The 22,422-nt window shown below is 34.0% G+C and overlaps 1 pseudogene; it reads left to right on the top strand.

Annotated features, from left to right (window-relative positions):
* Positions 1–735: 735 nt before the first annotated feature.
* Positions 736–21,922, top strand: LOC127547017 (insulin receptor substrate 1-like; annotated as a pseudogene).
* Positions 21,923–22,422: the final 500 nt, after the last annotated feature.

Genomic DNA, 22,422 nt, shown 5'->3' with positions numbered 1-22,422 from the left:
TCTATGTAGTCAAGTATAGAAGGAATGCAGAAAAATGGGGAAAAAACAAGCAAATGATCTTTCACAGTATAGGATTCAGATAGGATATGATTGATTAGGAATATTGCTATATCTTTAAAAATAATAAATTGGTTGCTTTAGAAAAACATAGAAAGACTTTGATATGTGAAAGAAGATGCTATCCACATCCAGAGAAATAGATAACAAGTGCATGTCAAATATTAAAATTATCAAAGTACATATGTATATATGTTTGCAGAAAATGCATATGCACAATACATCACAATATATTCATATACACATACATATATGTTCTTGTGTATATAAATACATACACATACATATCTACCCATATTTATATATAATTATAGACACATGTTAAATATATACATATGTGTGCATATACGTGTGTGTGTGTGAGTGTGTGGAGAGTGGGGACATAGAGGGTAGTTTATGATCCTGTGTCCTCTGCATCCAGTGTTCTGGCCATTGTCCAGGGCTGAGGGTTACCAAGAGTTCTAGGTGTTCTTCTGCCTTAGCTGATTTGGCCTGGGCTCCCACTGTTGCTTCTCATAGCACTCCCTCTGTTCTTGCCCGGGTGGCTTTTCCTGCTGAGCATAACAGCTGCTCTGTGCCCCTTCTAATACTATTCTTTTGGGACTTGAGAGATTATATGTTGCAGCCACATCATTTTGTAGGAATTGCTCTCAGATCTGCTTGTATAATGTCAGCATCATGGCCTCCAATCTGACAATCCTGCCCACTGCAGGCGACATTGAGGAGAAATTGCTCATGGTCAAGGGCAACAGCAGTGGCAGCCATGCTGGGCAGTACACCTGTCCAACCTCAGATCTCTTCTGGTCAAATAAGACAACAACTAAGTGCAAGGAGTTCGAAATGAGGGTTAACTAGTGAAGCATTTTTTTCTCTCTGAAATGAATTGAATAGCAAATTTAATAAGTATTGAAACAGAGTAGTTCTTAGATATCATTGTATATGTATATGTGTGTAAATATGTATACATATATGTCTATATACACACATACAGGTATGTGTGTGTGTGTGTGTATATATATGTGTATATATATATATATAATATATATACATATATATATATTATATATATATGTAACTGCTCTTGGTTATAGTCTTTCATGGATTAGTGGGAGGGAGGGGGAAGGGGAAAATGAAATAAAAAGTTCCCACAAGAGAATAAAAGAAAACCTTGGACAATTTTTTAAAAAAGTGTAATGATTATTATATAGATTTTCTTGAAATTAAAAAGTAGTCATTTGTATCGATTCTTCTCATGTTCTATTATATACATGGCAAATTTTCTTCTTTCCTTATCTTGTACTTGTTTTAAATAAGTTTCAAATCCTTAAAAATCCCTGAAAATATGTCAGTTATCATTAACACAAGGTGATGATGATGACGATAAGGATGATGAGGATGATAGTGATGATTGCAGTAATTGTAACAGCTGGGCTAGTGGTTGTAATATTTAATTCTTTTGCCACAGTGATTCATGAAAAAGGTAAAAAATATAAAGTATTTCACGATTCTGTGTGGCTTTAAGGCATATTCTAGAAATGGAGCTAAAGGTGTGGAATACCCACATTTTTTCCAATAGTCTTTACTATTCAATGTGACAGTAAGATGTAAAGAACGATGAATGGATCCATTATAATATAAGTGGAGTAGATCTTGAGAAAATCAGTGGAGAAATCTATAGAGAGTGATGAGAAGCTCAGTAAATTTCTTAAGGTGTGAAAATAATTCTTATGGGAGAAAAAGAAAACAGATATCTAAAGAGACCAATATGAATACATAGGAACTTCAAGTGAAATACTTAGATTTACAAAAAAAGAAAAGAAAAAGAAAAAAAGTTAAAAAAAAAAAAAAGAAAAAAGTATAGAAGATGGATTTAAGAGGATTAAGACAAGAGAGAACTAAGACTGGCAAGGAATGCTGAGGGCAAAAAAAGCGAATTCTTTAAATTTTTAGAGGCAACTGGTTGTATATTGGAGAATGTTGGGCCTAAATTCAGGAAATCCTGAGTTTAAATCTGGCCTTCAACACTTACTAACTAGCTGAATGACTCTGAGTATGTAACTTGACAGTTCTATCCCTCAGTTATTTTATCTATTAACTAGGAGTAATAATAGCACCTAATTCACATGTTTGCTGAGGATTAAATGAGATATTTATAAAAATCACTTAGCAGAGTATTTGACACATAGGACATATATAGCAAAGTACTATATAAATGCTGATTCCCTGTTCTCTTTCCTCTATATTGTAAGTACTAATAAATAATGGGACTGAAGCAAAGACAAGATGTTTGAGCAAGAGGAAGACATATAGATAAGCTCTCTTCTACTGCAATTCCAAACTGAAAATTCACCAGTAATTTGAATTAACTAGTAAGCTGAAGAAGAAAAAAAATCAAAAATATTCAAGGAAAATATAATGTTCCTACATTATACTGAGAACTAGGACAGGAAAAGACCCAGAATTCAATACAAAGAGACTTAGAGTTATGCAAGCACATGGAGAGGTGAACACTGGCATCTATACTTTTCATTCTGTAGTTCACTGTCATGAATACAAGACTGATTTAGGTGACCTAAGTAAAGGGGCAAGATATAGTTGAAGGCCTAGGTTTTGTACAGAGCAAGAATCAAATTCCATCATCTGCTACATGGGTTGGATACTCAGAATTGATCAGAATCTCACTTCAAGTTTCCTGCTTATCTGAAAGCTGCAATGAAATAATTCAAAAAGGAATCCCATATCAAAGAGGAACTTGTTCTGCCATTGAGCCAGTAGAACTTTTCAGTTTACTGTGTAGTCAACTCTGGTAGTAGTCTAATGGAATTCCAAATGGGACAAGTCTACAGACCTGTTGTCTAGACCCAGTATTTCCTGAAACCTTCACAGCCTGACCCTAAAATAAATTCTGAACTCATGAAGTATGCTGAAAAAATGATCAATAACAAAAAATTCCATCATAAAAACTTTATTTTGGTGACATGGACACTCAAGAGACAAATCCAGAAAAAGAGAAGGCTTCCAAGAGGTAAATAAACAAAATCTAAAAGAAAAACACAACTCAAGCACAAATCCAACAAAGATTTCTGAAAGACATGAAAGGTTAGGAAATGAAAAAGAGTGAAAAGTAAAAAGTTTTTTTTTTTTTTAGAAATGAAATAACAGTGCTAAAGGGGAAAATGGAAAATTTTCCATTGGAAGAATAATTTACAAAGGTAATTAATAGCTTGGAACAAGATGTACAAAACTGTCCCCAATCAAGAAATTCCTTAAAAAATAGAATGATTCTTATGACTCTTAATGACAAAGAGAAAAATTAAAAGAAATTTAAAAAAAATAAGAAAATGTAAGGTATGTTGTTTTTTAAATGGTCCTAAAATTGATTCTGTGTGTGTGTGTGTGTGTGTGTGTGTGTGTGTGTGTGTGAAGGAGAGAGACAGATAGACAGAAGACAGAAACACAGAGAGAGAGAGAAAGAGAAAGTGGGTTAAGAATCATTGGATTACCTGGAAGTTATGACAAAGAAAAAGATCATAGACATAATACTATAAGAACCAATAGAAGAAATGTACACAATGACAACAATAATTTAAAAAAAATCAAATTCAAAAGTTTTTAGCAATTCTGATTAGCAAATGATTAACAACAATTCCAAAGTATTCATTATGAAAAATGTTATCCATCTCTTCATAGGTGAAGGACTCAAGAGTACAAAATAAGGCCTTTTTGTTGTTTTAACATAAGTCATGTAGGAATTTTATTTTTTTAAATTACTTTACGTGTAACAGGAATTTTGTTTTTCTTCTCAATTGAGGAGGGAAATATGAGGCAAAGAAGGCATATTTTTTGTTGATTAAATATTTTATTTTATAAAAAGAATAAGCTTTCTGCTTAAGTGGTTGTGATGATAATTACAAACTTTGAAGAAAAAAATTTGAAGTTCAATTCTTTTGTTGGCTTGTTTGTTTGTTTTTACTTTGAAGGAAATTATTCTTAGATTGGAAAGGTCAGAAAAAAATGGCAAAAGGGGAGATAATATTAATATAGACATGGTAATAAGTTTACAATTCCTAGTGACCTTTAAGAATTTAATTTATTGGGTTCATAGGAATTATTTTCTAGGATATTGAATGAGCACACATAGTTAGAAATCTTTGAAAGATTGTGGTTTGGGAGAAAACTGGAATCATAGAAAGATAACAGAATGAGAGCAATATTAGAAGCTTCTCTTCCCACCATAAAAATTAATACTAGTAAGTGGCCTCAATGCAGTTATCTTTATTTTTTAAAGTATCTTCCTACCTAAAAATGTGCTTTTCATAATGATTCTTTAAGATAATTCCAATCATCCTGGGATATCATGCAGTTTCTGAGAATTATTGGAATTTGAAACTTAATTTTCTCAATGCTCTTTGTCCTGTAACCTTATATAATATTCACTTTACTAAAATGAAGGGCGCACTCAAAAGGACTGGACAAATAAAAACCTTTGTTAAGGAATAAATATTATCTTCCTATTCTTGAACGCCTATGCCCTTCCCCCAAATTATTGTCATCACTACTGTTATAGAAAAATAGTATATCAAATAAAATATTAAATTGATTATTATCCAACAACAACAAAAAAAACTTTTGGGAAAGTTCACCTTGTAGGTTAATACACTTAATTGTAATATCTTTCCATTATGTGAAACTAGAGGATGACTCAAATGTCATTCTCACAAAATATTGACTAGTTACTTAGGGATGATTTTTTTTTTCCTTAAAGTCAAAGCTAATAAAATTTAAGCAAGTTACTAAATGACTTCTACATGTATTTGTTGACCAGAAATTTAATATTATGGCCCATTATTAAATTAAATAGCAGAATTGAATATTTTATCTTGATCTCATATTTAAAAATGAGCAAGATGTCTATAACAAAGATGTATATATCATTTTATTTTTCCTAGGATATTTTGTTAAAATGCATGTTTTCCTTTAAGGAACCTGGAAAAATGAATCCATTTCCTCTCGGCATATTTATTTTAGCTCTGGGTCTACTTTTCATTCAATTGAACCTAGTCCAAAATCCAGTCTGCCAGAAATAAGCACTTGAGTTTAAAAAACAAAGCAAAACAAAAGACCTGAATATTGTATAGCAATATGTTAAGCAGATGTGAAATGTCATCATGAATACTTACCTACAACTACTTCATTCCAAAATCTAAAGAAAAAAAAGTATAGTAAAACTTTATTAGACCAGAAACAAACTAAACTCCAATTGTAGAATTCTTTTAAAGGACAATATTACCAGTTTTATATATTATTTCAAGTATTAGTTAATTTGGTAAATATCTATTAAACAAGTACGTTCAAAGTGCATGTTGAATTCTGGGATACAATATTAAAGGTGACACAATCCATACTTCAAGAAGTTTATAATATAAAAAACAAATTGATAAAATAAATAGAAACATTTTTGGTGAGGGAAAAAATTTCTGCAGAAACTAGGAATAAAAGCTTGTCCCTGATGCCAAATGCAAGAGGTTTCCTTTATTTATTGTGTTTTAATCTGTTGATGAGGTCTTTAACTTAAGTCAAATAAATATAAAATAGGAAAATGATTGTATTTGTATCTGAGTCACTATAATGAAAAGGAAAAATCAGATTTCTCTTTAACTAGTCTACTTTCATAACTGTGCCAATGGAAGAATGGGGAAGCATGGAAAAATCAAGGAGGTCATCTTTAACCTTTGTCAGAAGGAAGAAGGAGAATTGTGAAGCAGTCACAGGCCATATTTCTAAATTTGTGCCCAGGTCATAGTTGGCTCTCAGTAGTTATCTCATGTGGACATGGATATTTCTGGAATATATTTTGCCGAACTGATTCTATAAGACAGAAGAGATTCACATATTTTAAAGTGAAATAGGGGTCTTGCTAAAATGATTCTGGTTTCTCACTGCGAATATTTTGAGCAGGGAAGCATCAATTAGCTTGAATGTAGCATGAAAACTTTGTCAGATATAAGGTTTACATTAAAGCATCAGAATATGATAACAATAGAATATGATGAAGTAGGACATACTGAAGACAAAAAAGGCTTTAAATATTAAGTTAAATAGATTCCAAATTGAAGTTTAGCAATGAAAATCAACAAAGTGAAGATAATACCTATAATGGTTAGGAGATTTGATGAAAGACTTTTTTGATGGCATTTCCATTTATTTATTTTATATATTAATTATTTTTTAAAATAAAAAAACAATTTTATTATTTGATTTTTACATCCAGAATCTATAGGAAAACTATACAACAATCAATATCCGTAACTGTGAAAATAAAGTACATTAAAAAAAAGGATGAACAAATTTTGAATATGTAATATTTTGCATCATTATTGTAAAATATTACCTGCCACCAATTTTGGGTCTTTTCCCAAAGTCCCTCTTCATTGTCTATTTTTTTTTCTATCTTTGCCAAATCCTTAAGATTTTTTTTTAACTAGAAAAAGAGGTGTTTCTTTCATAAAACAAAGATGGCACTTATGAGAAATATCAGGATAGCCATAAACCAGACATTATGAACTAATAAAAAAAACCCCAAAATCAAAAGCAAAGCAACACTTACTTAAGTCTCATTCCTAATAAGTGCCAAATAGCATGCTTAGCACTGAAGATAACCACTAGAAGACAGTCTATGGTTAGGTTTACACTTGGTATATGGGGAAGGGAGAGAACAGTCTCTTATAAAAGTGTTCAGTTGCTGGCAAGGGAAAAGACTTAAATTTTAAATCCTAAAAAATATTAAGAATGCATCAGGGTGGCAAATTTCATGGCCCAGGCAGGCATCTTTAGATTGCAGTAGGTTGGATTTCAGTATTGGGAAACTATAGAGCAGAGAAGCAAGGTAGTTACTAAAAGTCAGGGTAGCAGAGAAATAACTTCTTGTGCCCCTTCTCTTCTATTATTGTTGTATGCATCATTGACACCCATAGTATTAGGGTTTGATAATTGTTGTGGGTAGCCATAACAACTTTCCGAGCCTGCAGTCTGTCAATCATAGTCACAGCACTATGATTGTGTTTCCAACTCAACTCCATTCTTTCCACAAATTTGGTGGAAGAAGAAAGTCACTCTGTACTTCAGAGAATGTTTATTCATTCACTTTTAGTGGTACATTTTTGAAGACAGATGAGAAGTAGCCAATGAAAGGTAAGGGATTGCATATGATAAAAGAAAGATGGAATGATTGGTGGAAGAGTAAGATAAGGAAAACTGGCAGGGATAATAGCATTAAAATGGAGATTTTAATCTCCTAATTCTATAGAATTAGATTGAGGATTGATTTCTCAGCAATATTGCAAAAGCACTGTTTTCAGTTATGCTACTGTTCAATCAATGAATTACTAACATTTATTAAGTGCTTATTAATTAACAGGGGAAACATTAAAATTGAGAGGTGGGAGAAAGTTTTCAGTAAAAGATGGGATTTTAGTTGGGACTTAAAGGAAACTGGGGAGGTCAATAGGTATAGCAGAAGAGAGTGTGTTCCAGGTATGGAGGACAGCTGAAAAAAATGACCCAAACTGGGGATTGGAGTATCCTGGTCATTGTACAGCCAGGAGGCCCGTGTCACTGGATTGAAAAGTCAAGATGTAAGGCAACTGGAAAAGTAGGTGGGGGTAGCTAGAAAAAGCTGAATACCAAACAGGGCATTTTGTATTTTATCCTGAAGGGAATAGGATTAATTGAAAGTTGTTAAGAAGGGGTGAGGGGTTTATCTAATCATATCCAAGTTCTAGGAAAATCACTTTAGTGGTTGAATGAAAAATGTCTTGGAATAGAAAAGAGACTAGAATCAGGTAGACCCAAAAGCAGTCTATTAGAATATGTTAGGCATGCAACCATATGGATGTACAGTACAGCAGTGGCAATGTCAAAGGAGAAAAAAATTGTATTTGAGAAATGTTGAATATGTAAAATAGATAGAAGATAACAACATTATTAAATATGGAGGATAAGAGAAAATGAGGAGTCCACAATGGGTCCTAGCTTGTAAGCCTGTGGGACTGGAAGAATAGTATCTTTTACAATAATAGATAAGGTTTGAAGGGGAAAAGTTTAAGGTGAAAGAAAATGAGTTTGGTTTGAGACATTCAGAGTTTAAGATGTCTATCATACTTCCAGTTTTATATTTCTGAAAGACAGTTGGTGATGTGAGATTAAAGTACTGCAAATAGTTTTGGGGAATGATAAGTAGAGTTGAGAATCATCAGCACAGAAATGGTAATTAAATCCATGGGGAATTATGAACTTACCAAATGAAGTTGTATAGAAGGAGAAGAGAAGGCCCAGGATCAACTCTGAGAGACACCTATGGTTAAAGGGAATGATTTGGAGGTAGATGTAGCAAAGGAGACAGAGAAAGAATGGTTGGTTGGGTAGAATAAAAACCAGGAATGAGTAATGACTCAAAAATCTATAGAGAAGAAAACATCAAGGAGAAAAAAACAAAGAGATTAAAGGATACAGAGAAGTCAAGAAGAATGAGAGAAAAAAGGATTCTATGTATTGCTGAATATTGGATTCGACTAGTAATTAGTAACTTTGGAAAGAGAAGTTTCCATTGAATGAGAAGTTTGGAAGCTAATTGTAAGGTGACTTCATTTATAATCAATTTCCTTTTTGGTTATGGGTGTATTGAGACTACCACCATTCTTTTTGTACTCAATTAATCCTTTGTTAGAGTTCCTAGGTGGTACAGTGGAGAGTGCTAAGCCTGGAGTAAAGATAAGTCATCTTTCCAAGTTCAAATCTGGTCTAGCTGTGTGATTCTGGACAAGTCATTTAACACTGTTCGCCTCCATTTCCTCACCTGTAGAATGAGTTGAAAAGGAAATGGCAAACCGCAAATATCTTTGACAAGAAAATTACAAGTGAGGTCATAAAGAATTGGACATGACTGAAAAATGACTGAACTACAAAAAAAAAAAAAAATCTCTTTGTTAAGGGTTTGAGATCCTAGGCTACTGATTCAGCTTATCTTAACTACAGACCTGTCATGGAAATTCTCTTCTCCTGCTGCTGCTGCTGCTGCTCCTCATCCCCATTCCTATTAGTCAAATCAACACAATCATTTCTGGAAATGTTGGCCTCTGATTCCCATAACCATTTCATCTGTCTTTTCTTTCCAAAGCACTTCTATTCAGTAATCATTTTCCTAAGTGTTCTTTTTTCTATTAGAATGTAAATTCCTTGACAGCAAGAATTCTTTGCTTGCTTCTATTTGAATCCTTAATCCTTAGCTACATATTAAGTGCTTATTAATAGAATTTAACAATAAATAAATGATGAAAAATTAGCATATGTATAAATACTAAAATCATATAAATACATATCTGAATAGAATTTTTTTAATTATTTAAAATATTATGTTGCAACAGCCTAACAGATATTATTTGATTAAAGAGCATGTACAATTTTGGGCATGCTTCCAAATTTTTCTCCAGAATGACTGGACCAGTTCACAATTCCCATTAACAGCACATTAGTGTGCCTATATTATCACTACTCCAGCATTTGTCATTTTCTTTTTTTGTCATGTTGGCCAATCCGATAAATGTGAAGTGATCACCAGAATTGTTTTAATTTGCATTTCTCTAATCAATAGTAACTGAGAGCATTTTTTCATATGACCATAGCTTCAATTTCTTTTTTCAAAAATTGTCTATTTATATTCTTTGTCCATATAACAACTGGGGAATAACTGTTATCGTCATAAATTTTGCTCAATTCCCTATATATCTGAGAAATAAAGACTTTACTAAACTTGCTATAAATTTTTTCCAGTACTTGTTTTCCTTCTAATTTGGGGTACATTTGTTTTATTTATGCACCCCCTTTTTAATTAAATGTCACAATTACTGGTTTATTTTCCATGATTTTCTTTTATCTTTTGTTTGGTCATAACCTTAACTATTCCCTTAACCACTGATCTGATGGTAAAATTCACCATGCTCCCCTAATTTGCTTAAAATATCTTCTTTTATGTATAAACCATTTGCCCATTTTAACCCCACATTAGTATAGAATATTCTGTGAAACTACTTTCCAGTTTTCAAAGCAATTTTTGTTGAAGAGTGAATTCTTACTCCAAAACCTTGGGTCATTGGGTTTACAAAACATCAGATTACTAGGGTTAATTACTGTTGTATATTCCATTCTATTTCTTAGAAAGTATAAAATTCTTTAATTTTGATTAAGATGGGAAAGTGACTATCTGGATACAAGATTTTATGTTCCCTCACCTTCTTATCACAGTGTCTATTGCAAAAATACAAATTTAGGATATAATTAAATTTTATGCCATCTAATTAACAATCATTAAAAATGTAAGCAATTGGTAAGAAAAAAATATATTAAAAACAATAACAACTATATTATAATGATTGCTGACTACCATTGCATGGAACAATAAAATAATTGGGAGCAGAGTGAGGGGTACATTCATTTTTCAAGTAGTTTCTTTGCTAAACCACAATCCAAGCACTTTCTGCTAAATTCTTATAATATTCCCAGCTATGAGCCAGAAAAAAGAAAAGGTTCCACAGTTTGTATAAATTTTAGAGGCATTTTTTGCAAAGTATCTGTCTTCTTTATCATCTGCTGCTACTGTCTGCTGACACTTTTCAATTCAAATTTTCACTTTTCTATCCATCACATCTCCAGACAGATTTTGTCACAAGTACTACAGTTGAAAACTCTACCCTCTTATCCCAATATTGTGGTAGATTCCTATTTTTCTGAACTTGGAATTAATACAATGCCAAGATTTTTTAGTACCTTGGTCTGCCTCATGAAATTAGGACTTAACAAAGATGCTGCTATACATAGAAATCAAAGAACTTGAATTTTCAAAAAAAATAATTAGGGAACTGTTAAATAGTGAAATGTCCCAACATAAAAGGTGAGCCTTTTATAATACAAGTCCATATACATTCTAAGCCTTAATATGTCTTTCAATCATTTGAATCATGTTCTACAATTTGTGATCCTATTTCTTTTCTTGGAAGATACTAGAATGCTTTGCCATTTCCTTCTCTGGCTCATTTAAAATTTTAAGGATGGAGGCAAACAAAGTCACCCAGCTAGTAACTGTGGGGCCAGATTTGAACTCACAAAGATAAATCTTCCTAATTCTGGGCCCAGCACTCAACTATCCACTAAATACCCTAAGTTCTAGTATCTTTATTTTTAAAATGGGAATGAAAATGTCTGAGCTCTGACCATTTTCTCTGACTCAGTAGAAATACTTCTGAAATTAGGATTTATGTTCAATTGGTGTCAATGTGTATGTGTATACATACATACATATGTGTGTATGTGCATATAATAGGGGGTATTTACAAAACCAGAGTAGTTACTATTGAACTGAGCATTTACTCTGGCTCATTTTAGTGAGATACTGAGTGGGAGATACTGAAGGACCTAGAATGTTAAGTGATACAGCAACAATTTCTTAGTTTTTATTTTCAATAGAGTTTTGAGAAAAATTGGTTGGTAATTGAATCATGAGAAACCCTAACTAATCTTTGGTGAAATATTCATTTTGGCTCACTACATAGACTGTTTTCTAGTCTAGGAGATTAGGAGCATCTTCTGATTATATACATACACATATACATACATAAACATACATAATATATATATATATATATATTCATATATGTATACACACATATATTTGCATTGTTTGGATCAGTGATTTGAGAACAGGAATTTATTTTGAAAATTTGTATTATGCCAGGCATTGTGCTAAGCAGTCTTTAAGTTATTATTTCAGTTGATATCATCGATGTAAAGAATATCCAAGGAGGACATTTCCTCTGCCAATATAGATTGCCCGCTATTGCATAATTGATAGTCCTAAAGAATTCTCTATAATGTAGAAAACATGAATCTGCCCTGGTTCAAAGAGTCACTATACATCAGAGGCAGTCCTTGAATTCATACCTTCCTGATTGATGATTGCTTTCCATTCATTATGCTAACATATATAAAGTTTTAAATTCTTCCATTTCAGAGGCTAAGTGATCTGCTTTCCATTAAAGAAGGGATACTGGATATATGAGTATATTAAGCAATGATTTCTTTTTTATTTTTGGGGGGAGGACATGGTAATTGCTGATCATGATGTTGACTAGTGAATCCATTGGTGTGGAGAGCTCCTTGTTTGAGAATTCCCTTCTCCAATTGAGATTAACAATTCATCAGAGATTTAAAGACTCTGGGGCTGTTTACAATGATGAGAAATTAGACAATTTGGTCATGACCCTAAACCTAGTAGGTACTGGAGGCAGAAATGAAAGCCACATCTTCCTGACTTTATAGCAAGCCCTGTATTTATAATGCTATACTTCAAATAATATTTGCTAATGTATCAAAATGGAATTTTTAACAAATATAATGTAGGTACTAACCCTTTTCAGTCATTTTAAGTATGCAGCACCATAGTAGAAATCAATCTGCAAAAAAAAAAAAAAATGACTAAATACTGTAATTTTATGCTACTATAAATGTTATCAGCAGTACCATGATAACAAATCTGTCACAATCTGGTGAAATGGGAAGCAACATTTCCTGTTATAGGAAACAATTATGCCCATACAAAATATAATCTCATTCATTTTGAGTAAGGATTTTAGTTTTCTCTTCATATGTCATTCCTCCTTACAGGCAATGGGAGTTCTCTACTCCAAGGGGAATCAAGGTCCTTAAGAATTTTGCCTCTGGCACTTAACTGAAGCAGTTGCTATAAAATGTGGTTCTTGAGTTCTGTTCATTTTTAAAAAAATGGGTACGTTAAACAAGCCCTAAAACACAGGCAACTGCTGCCTTCCCCATGGTAAAATAGATGATTATTGCTTCAATTGGGAGCTGATGTAATAACGCACAAAGTCATCTTCCTTTGCTGCAGCAAATGTCAAATATTTCCCCCTGTGTTGATAAAAGTGTGATTGGAACTTGAATTTCTCTTCCCAGTTCTATAGTTCCAAATAATTGCTTTGCTATTTTCGACAATAGATGCAGCACAATGATTTTGACAGGAACCTAGCAGCAGCAGTATTGAATATTGAAATTAATTAGTATTCAATAGACAATGTATACAGTAATCCCTGGAAGCAGGTGGTAATGAACATCAAGCTTAATCACACACACATTAGAGACACCTTGTATCATTTTACTGTAAAGTCATAAAGACAAATCCAGGCCTCAGTTGGTTGATAGATTCTAAAGATAAGGAACATTTTGAAGAGGTAAGCCAGAGTACTGAAGGACAAAATACATTTCCTTGTACAGTGGGTAGCACGCTTACTATTTTTTTTTTTAACAGTTATGTCTGAGAGTCTGAACTTGGAACAGGCACTTTATAAGAAGTATTCATTGTTCTCAAACCATCACATTTTGAAAACACACCCTTTGGTTCGGTGGCTATATTTTCAATTAATTGCAAACAGTGTTGATTTGTTCACAACAATGAGTGCTGTGTGGACATGAATAATGTCACATAACAATCTCAGCAAGCCGTCTGTTTTACTTCAGTCCTATAATCTCACCAGGTGCTGGCTAAGTTTCAAATCCAGTCAAAACATTTGCTCCAAGTAGGATTTTAAAAATTAACCTACTTTAGTTTATTCACAGCCTGATTAAACAGATAATTAAAAGTTACAGATGCATAGCACTACTAAATTACTGGAGCTTGAATGCACTTGTGAAGAAGATTATTAGTCTTTCAGGAACTGGCAAGGGTCTGAGCAACAACTGTGAGGGAGCCCTACTAAGGATCAGTGTTCTGTTGTTTTCAACATATTTTTTCCCTAAAAGCCATTCCTTTTAATTAATTTGAACAACAGCAGGAAACTTGGAATATTTGTCAAGTCTCTATAAGGCTATCAGCTTTATACTTTCAGAACAATTTGGCCACAACTCTCCACAGAAAGTCATATTGCACATTGTCTTTTCTTTTTTGAATTAATCCCAGAGGAAAGTCTATTTGCTTTAAAATCCCCTTGTAGTTTGAAGAACAACATCTATTGAGAAAAATTAAAGAATGGGGGTCATTAAATATTGTCCTGGAAATATTTCTGTTGGAAGATGACTGTTAAGAAGTTCAAATATACCTTGGTTTATACTAAAATATTCAATTATTAAAAAAAAATTGCTGCCTAGCATATTCTCCAGCATAAGGTCCAAAGTTCTATGAGAACATTAATAATTATTATTATAATTTACATAGAGCTTTACAATTTGTAAAGTATCTCCATAATTAGAATGTTTTCTCCTTATCTCAGGCTCCTGATTTCCCTCAGAAAGGAAGAAAGAATTTATTAAATATTTACTAGGTATTAGGCACTGTATCAAGTGCTGTACTCATTTGATGCTCCCAATAAATCTAAAATATAGTAATTATTATTATTATTATTATTACAATTGAAGAAACTAAAGTATACAAAGATTAAGTTACAAGTAGTAAATGTCTACTACTCAATTAGAACTCAGGTCTTTTTTTTCAGGCCCATCCCTAAATTCACTGTGCCATCTAGCTTTCTGAAGTTAAATTTTCACCTTCTATTAGAAGTCTTTTTCTATCCATCTTAATGGTACTTGTCCTTCTGTTGATTATTTCCAATTTATCATATATATGTCTTGTTTGTATATGAATATTTTCACATCATTTCCCACCAATTTGATTGTGAATTACTTTGAGATAAATAACTGTTATTTACATCTTTTTTGTTTGTTTAATCAATACAACACAGTGCTAAGGACAGTAAATATTTAGTAAATATTAGTTATCTGACTTACATTCATTATTCACCATATGTAATGCATTGTATTCATTACTAAGAATACATTTTTTTCATCTTTTTCCCCAAAGAACCTATAATCTATTGAAGAATGAGTAAATAAAATGATTTGAGGTGGGAAAGAGTATTAAAATCTATAGGCATTCAGCTAAGTTTCACATAGGAATTGGCTTCTAACTTGTGTTTTGAAGGAAGCAAAGGATTCTAAGAGACAGAAGTGAGGGTCCATTCTAGGTCTGGTGGCAGGAGGATGTTTGGCAAAGTAGGGAGACAGTAGTTAATTATGCAAAGTGGCAGGAAAAAAAAAAGATAAAATCCTGAATTTGGAAACATCAAGGAGGGCACTTCAGCTAAAATGCAAAGCTTTGTGACAAAGAAATAGGGAATATCTCTATAGGGAGCCTAAAACATTGTTAAGGACTTTAAATGATAAATAGAGCAATTTGCATTTATCTTCAAGAGATGACAGAGCAGCTTATTGTTCTTTAACAGAGTCACATCAGAAGCTTGTGAGGAAGGACTAGAAACCATCTCTTTCTAGTTCTGAACCACATTTCTATCCAGTACAACTGTATATTAGAGTAAGAGTTCAAACATAATTTGGGGATAAGGAAAGGACCAACAATAAACAAACTACCAGGGAAGATATAAAATCTCACTTTCCCAAGGAAATGGTACCTGAAATAGACATCTAGCTGCTTCAGAGCAATGACTTTATTTTTTATTTCTGGGTACCCATCTAGCAATATCCTTCGTACATAGAAGGGTACTTGAATAATGATTATAGATGGATTGATTCAGGTAAACCCTGAAGGAGCCAATGAATGTTAAGGCAGAGATGAGCAAGATAGATCAGAGAGAAGAAAAATTGGGAGCAAGGAAACTTAGAGGCAATTGCAATATTTTAAATAGGAAATAAGAAGTGAAGAGAGTAGACAGACATGAAGGAAGATAAAGATAGATTCAACAAGACTTGACAACTGATTGTGTATGAGAAATGAGGGAGAAGGAAAACTCAAGAAAAATTACAAGGTTATAAGCTTCAATGGCTGGAAGGATGGTGTTACCTTCAAAATAAATTAGGGGTGGATATTTTTTAGCAGAGGAAATTTGTTCTATTTTTCACATGCAAAATTTGAGACACCTATGGAACTTCCATGTAGATCAGTTGAGCAGCTTTTTGGCATCATACACCTATTGCTAGGGAGAGAGGTTAGGGCTGGATATGTTGATGTGAGTTATTGGTATTGTAATAGTAATTAAACACATGAAAGATGCCTTAGAAGAGAGGAGGACCCTAGACCAGAGGGACATCTGTGGTTATACTAAAGCAGAGATAATTATTCATCAAAAAATGTCAAGAGGATATATGGCTAGACTAAAAATTAAAGAGTGCTCCTTGATTATGTCACCGCTTGGTAGACCATTTGGGAAAACAGGATTAAATATCAGAACATTAATGAGTGAATAGAGAATCAGAGCAAGAGTTTTGGATGATTCTGAGGAATATTTCATTAAGCTATGTCAGTCTGATGAATTATCTTCTTCCACTCTAAAGATTTCTGTCCAAAAAGCCAATAGTCTGGAATCAAAGAAGTCTTGTCCTTCTAAAATACTGAAAATTCAAATTTTTAACATCCCATATTTATCCTTTTAGCTCAACTTGTGCTTATATTTTCCTTTTCTCATAATCTTTTTCAGCTCTCACTAGATTTCAAGATGTATGAAGAATGGACAAGGAAGAAATATCTGCAAAATAGTGGTCTTTGATGGGGCATGTATACCATGAAAAAATCAACTCCATAGGGCTATCCAAACCTATCTATACTTTAGAATGCTGTACAAAATATAGAAAAAATACATTTCCAGTCACCTAGGACACTCTGGGATGAAGGAGGAAGAGAATCTTTCTTTTTTAATTATAACTTTTTATTGACAGAATGTATGCCTGGGTAATTTTTTACATTATCCCTTAAACTCACTTCTGTTCTGTCTTTTCCCTTCCCTTCCCTCCCTCCACCCCCTCCCCTAGATGGCAAGTAGTCTTATCCATGTTAAATATGTTATAGTATATCCTAAATACAATATATGTGTGCAGAACGGAACTCTTGTTGCACAAGAAGAATTGGATTCAGAAGGTAAAATTAACCCGGGAAGAAACAATAAAAATGCAAATAGTTTACACTCATTTCTCAGTGTTCCTTCTCTGGGTGTAGCTGCTTCTGTTCATCATTGATCAATTGGAACTGAGTTAGATCTTCTCTTTGTTGAAGATATCCACTTCCATCAGAATACATGGAAGAATAGAATCTTACTGTGTGATAACATGATGTAAAGGAGTCTGAGTTGAAAGGTAGAGGTGAAAGAATGTGTCACCTGGGAATTGACCTAACTCATTCATACTGCAGAAGCCCATATTGCTACTTGATCTAGCACTGTTTCTGCCAATTGTATTATGCTAAAGGTGATTTATGTTAAAACCTTAAAACTCTGTAAGGAATATGAAAAAAGTAACACAGTTTCCTCAGAAACCACACAAAGCCATATCTCTGAAGCTCAAGACAGATTGGAAAAACTTCAACAATGGTTAGTCCCACTAGAGTCAAAAGGAGGTTCAGCCTAACTAACACAGACTGTGAGAAAGCTGGTGAGAGGTCTTTCCTAATAATAGGAAATTAGCAACTAAGACCCTCAGTCCTGGTTTGGTAGAGGAGCAAATCAATGAGGCAGCTTCCAGTTCCAGTTCAGAAGACAAACTGAGAAACCAGGCTGTTTCCTGAAAAGAGGAAACAAAACCCTACAAGCACAAAGGGCTCCTGTGCTCAAAATCAAGGCTCAGAGCTGCACAGGAAGATTGGGATAGCATGCCCTTTACCCCAGGAACAGGGCTTAACAATAAAAGCAAAAAAAAAAAAAAAAAAAAAAAAAAAAAGAGGAAATAACCAAAGGAAAGAAAATGAGCAAGAAACAGAAAAGAACCTTGACCAAAGAAAGCTAATACAGTGACAGGGACTCAGATGAGGAAACAATGTCCACAGAAGAAATCTCAAAGAGAGAGGTAAATTAAATAATCTAATTCTAAAAAAAATGAGTGAGAAAAACAACAAATCATAGAAACAATCCATATTTCATCCAAAAGAATGACAATAATTAAACAACATGCCAAAAGCTATGGGATGAAGCCAAAGCAGTTCTTAGGAGAAATTTTATATCTCTAAATAGCTACAAGAATAAAATAGAGAAAGAAGAGATCAATGAATTGGGTATGTAATGAAAAAAGCTAGGAAAAGAACAAATTAAAAACCCCTAATTAAATACCAATTTAGAAATTCTGAAACTCAAAGGAGATATTAACATAATTGAAATTAAGAAACTATTGAACTAATAAACAAAATTAAGTCCTTTTTATGACAAAACAACAAAATACATAAAACTTTTGCTAATTTGATTAGAAAAAGGAAAGAAACCCAATTATAAACATCAAAAATGAAAAGGGTAAATTTACCACCAATGAAAAAGAAATTAAAGCAATAATTAAGAGCTATTTTGCCTAACTGTATGACAGCAAGTCTGACAATCTAACTGAAATGGATAAATATTTACTAAAATATAAATTGCCTAGAGTAACACAAGAGAAAATAAATTAAATAGTCACATTCTAGAAAAAGAAATTAAACTAGCCTTTAATTTCCTAAGAAAAAAATTCTAGGCAGATGGATTCACAAGTAAATTCTACCAAATATTTAAAGAACAATTAATTCTAATACTGGGTAAACTATTTGGAAAAACAGGTAAAGATGGAGTGCTGACAATTTCCTTCTATGACACAAATATGGTACTGATGCCTAAACCAGGAAGAGCAAAAACAGAGAAAGAAAATTATAGACCAATCTCCAAAACTAATCTTGATGCAAAAAATTTAAATAAAATATTAGCAAAGATAATACAGCAATTTATTAGCAGCATAATACACTATGGCCAAGTAGGATTTATACCAGAAGTGCAGGGTTGCTTCAAAATCAGGATAACTATTACCATAATCAACCATATCAATAACAAAACCAAAAGAAATAATGGGATAATCTCAATAGACACAGAAAAAGCTTTTGACAAAACATAGCACCCATTCCTATTAAAAACACTAGAGAGCATAGGGACAAAAAGAACTTTCCTTAAAATAATAACCTGAATCTACCTAACACCAACAGCTAGTATTATTTGTAATGGAAGGAAGCTGGGTATACTCCCAATTAGAACAGGAATGAAACAAGGATGTTCATTTTCACCACTCTTATTCAACATTGTACTAGAAGTGTTGGCATTAGGAATAAGAAAAGAAAAGGAAATTAGAGGAATTAGAATAGGCAATGAAGAAATCAAACTACCATTCTTTGAAATGATTATGATATTATACACAGAGAATCCCAGAAGATTATCGAAAAACCTACTGGAAACAATTCACAGCTTTAACTAAGTTGAAAGATATAAAACAAACTCACCAAAATCAACATTTCTATATATTACTGAACAAAGCAAGAGACCAAAAAGAGAAATTCCATTTAACATAACTGTAGGCAAAATAAATTACTTGGGGGTCAACCTACCAAGCCAAACTCAAGAAATATATGAACACAATTACGAAACTCTTCTCAAACAAATAAAGTCAGATTTAAACAATAAGAAAAATATCAATTGCTCATGCCAATATAATAAAAACGATAATTTTCCCAAAATTGTTCTCTTTATTCAATGCTATGCCAATCAAACTACCAAAATTATTTTTAGAACTAGAAAAAATGATAACAAAATTCATGTGGAAGAACAAATGGTCAATAATATGAAGAAAATTAATGAAAAAAAAAATGCAAAGGGTGGTTTCTTAGTGTGATGACCATGTTAGTACCCTGGATACTTTAAAATCAGCCGGAGTCAGGGTAAGCAAAAGTCCTTGATCTTTATTCTTTATCAAAGGGAGAGGAGAGAGAGTGGACACAGGAATCTCTTCTTTCTTCTACCACCAGGAGTCACCATTGTTTGTCCTACTCCACTCTTTATCTCCTCCCAATCTTCCTATACACCTACCATTGTTGTGCAGGCCATTTTCCAAGCAAATGCTAATAGAGTATTGTTCAATTGGTAATTAGCCTTAAGCACCTGCTTGTTCAAACCTCAGTGCATGAACTCAAGAGTTTCAGCCCTTTACATCTTAGCAGTACCAAACCTAAAACTATATTATAAAGCATCAATCATCAAAACCATTATGTTATGGGCCAGAACTCTGTACTTGAAACAAAGATTCTTACAAAGTACTAACTCACTGGAATTGATAAGACAGTGGTTATCTAGTTTAGCCTGGTGATGAATAGTTTTCTAGTTCAGTATGATTGATTTAATCTTACCGCAAATAATGGTTCCCTAGTGATATAATGATTGGTTTATACTCAGTATACTATAAATGACCTAATTATAATAGAGCATATAAGCTGGGACAAACTCAGCCAGGGTCAGACTCAGAGAAGACAGAGGACTGAAGGCTGGAGCACAAGCCCTCAGACTCAGAGCTTCACTCCATCTCACACCACCATGGTGGCTGGTCTGTTCTCCTGCATTTCCTCTACTGAGACCAAGCTAGCCCAGGCTCCAGGCAAGGAGACAATAAAGAATTTGGACTTTAACACCTGGCTACTCTCATGCTGATTACTCAGCTGAAATGAAGGCTGGTCTAGAGACCTCCAGAAAACCAACCAGAACACTACACCCTGTGGTACTGCCTAAGAAATAGAGTGGTTGATCCATGGAATAGATTAAATAGACATGACGCAATAACCAAAACCTCTAGTAATCTGGTATGTGACAAATCCCCAAACTCCAGTTTCTGTTCTTCATCCATGAATCCTGTCAGTTTATCATCCAGCAGCACCAGTGGCCATGAGTCAACCTCTGACTGCCTCTTCCCTAGGAGTTCTATTGCTTCAGTGTCTGGCTCACCCAGTTCAGGGGCTCCATCTCTTTTGATGAATGTAATTTTAGCCCTTGTGACTTCTGAAGTTCCTTCCATAGTGTCACCTCTGATTCTTTGGGTCACCAGCCAAGGGGGAAGAAGAACTGAGCAACTAGATTTGCATTGGAGGCAAAAACACACCCAACTTGACTACCCCCAAGGCCACCATAACCTATCCAGAAATGGCACTGGGCATCATTATATCTCAGGAGCTGGTCCAAATCCTGCCACTGTTGGAGATGAGGTAGTCACTGCTGTAGACCTGTAGAAGATTTTCCACAAGGTAACAAATTCAATAGGTACTTCTACTATTTCCCACCAGTAGACACCTTCTCAGTCCTCTGTAGCATCCGTTGAGGAGTACACAGAGATGTTGCCTTCCTACCAGCCCTGTTCAGCACCTGGCAGTGGAAACCAGAGGCAGCCTACTGCCACTCAGCCTTTGTACTTACCCATTTCAATCCTGAGGAGTGTCTGGAGATCCATCCCTTAGAGCATCAAGGTGGTCACCACCATCACTGGGTGGACACTCCAGTGCTACATACAGATGACACCTAATATCTATGTCTCCTGAGGGGCTTGGTGTCCAATGAATGAAAAAGTGGTGGAGATTACATGTCCATATACCTCAAGAGCATATAATCTACCCCCAAGCAAATCATTAATCCCTGCCAGGGCCATTCTGAAAGGGTAGATCCCAATCTAGCAGCTATCCCCTCAGACAGTGACTTGCACTTGATCTGGCAGCAGCAATGCTGCCAATTCTGAGAATAGCTATGGCAAGTTATGGACAAATGGGGTTGGTGGCCAATATTTCCATAAAAATGTTCACCCAAAGCTGTCTGTGGAGAGCATTGATGGTGAGTTACCTTGAACTAGTGTCTACATCAACATGTCCCATGCTGGGGAGTCTTCTACAAGCAACCCCTTGGATTGCTTCTCTGACCTAGGTGATCTACACAAAAAAGTCAACTACTCTTACTGCTCATTGCTGAGATCCTCCAAACACATGCAGTAGCAGCAGCATGGAAGAGAGCTTTCTCACCTGCGCTTCTCCCTCGGCTCCAACTCCCACCTCTACATCACCACAGCAGAGGTCTCATCCTCTTCCGCTAAGGGTGATAACCTGGGAGGAGGTGGAGGCACAGAAAGGGTCCCATGGCCACCTCCATCATCGGACAGTTCAGAATACCAGCTCAGGAAAGTAGATATGGTTGCACGGACCAAGAACTGCCTAAGTTGGCCCATTATAGATAAATCAATCTGCAGGCATTTATTAAATGAAATCACTTTACTAGGCATTAGGGGTATAAATACAAAGAATGAATGAAACAAACCCTACTTTCATGGAACTCACATTCTTTTTAAAATATATACATATATACATAGATAGTTTTCAACATTCATCCTTGAAAAATCTTGTATTCCATTTTTTTTTCTCCCTTCTTTCCCCTATCTCTTTTCTTAAATGTTAAACATGTGCACTTCATATATATATAATTTCCACAATTGTCATGC

Source organism: Antechinus flavipes, chromosome 1, assembly GCF_016432865.1.
Source record: "Antechinus flavipes isolate AdamAnt ecotype Samford, QLD, Australia chromosome 1, AdamAnt_v2, whole genome shotgun sequence".
Classification (NCBI taxonomy): Eukaryota; Metazoa; Chordata; class Mammalia; order Dasyuromorphia; family Dasyuridae; genus Antechinus; species Antechinus flavipes.
This window is presented reverse-complemented; position numbering and strand designations above follow the sequence as displayed.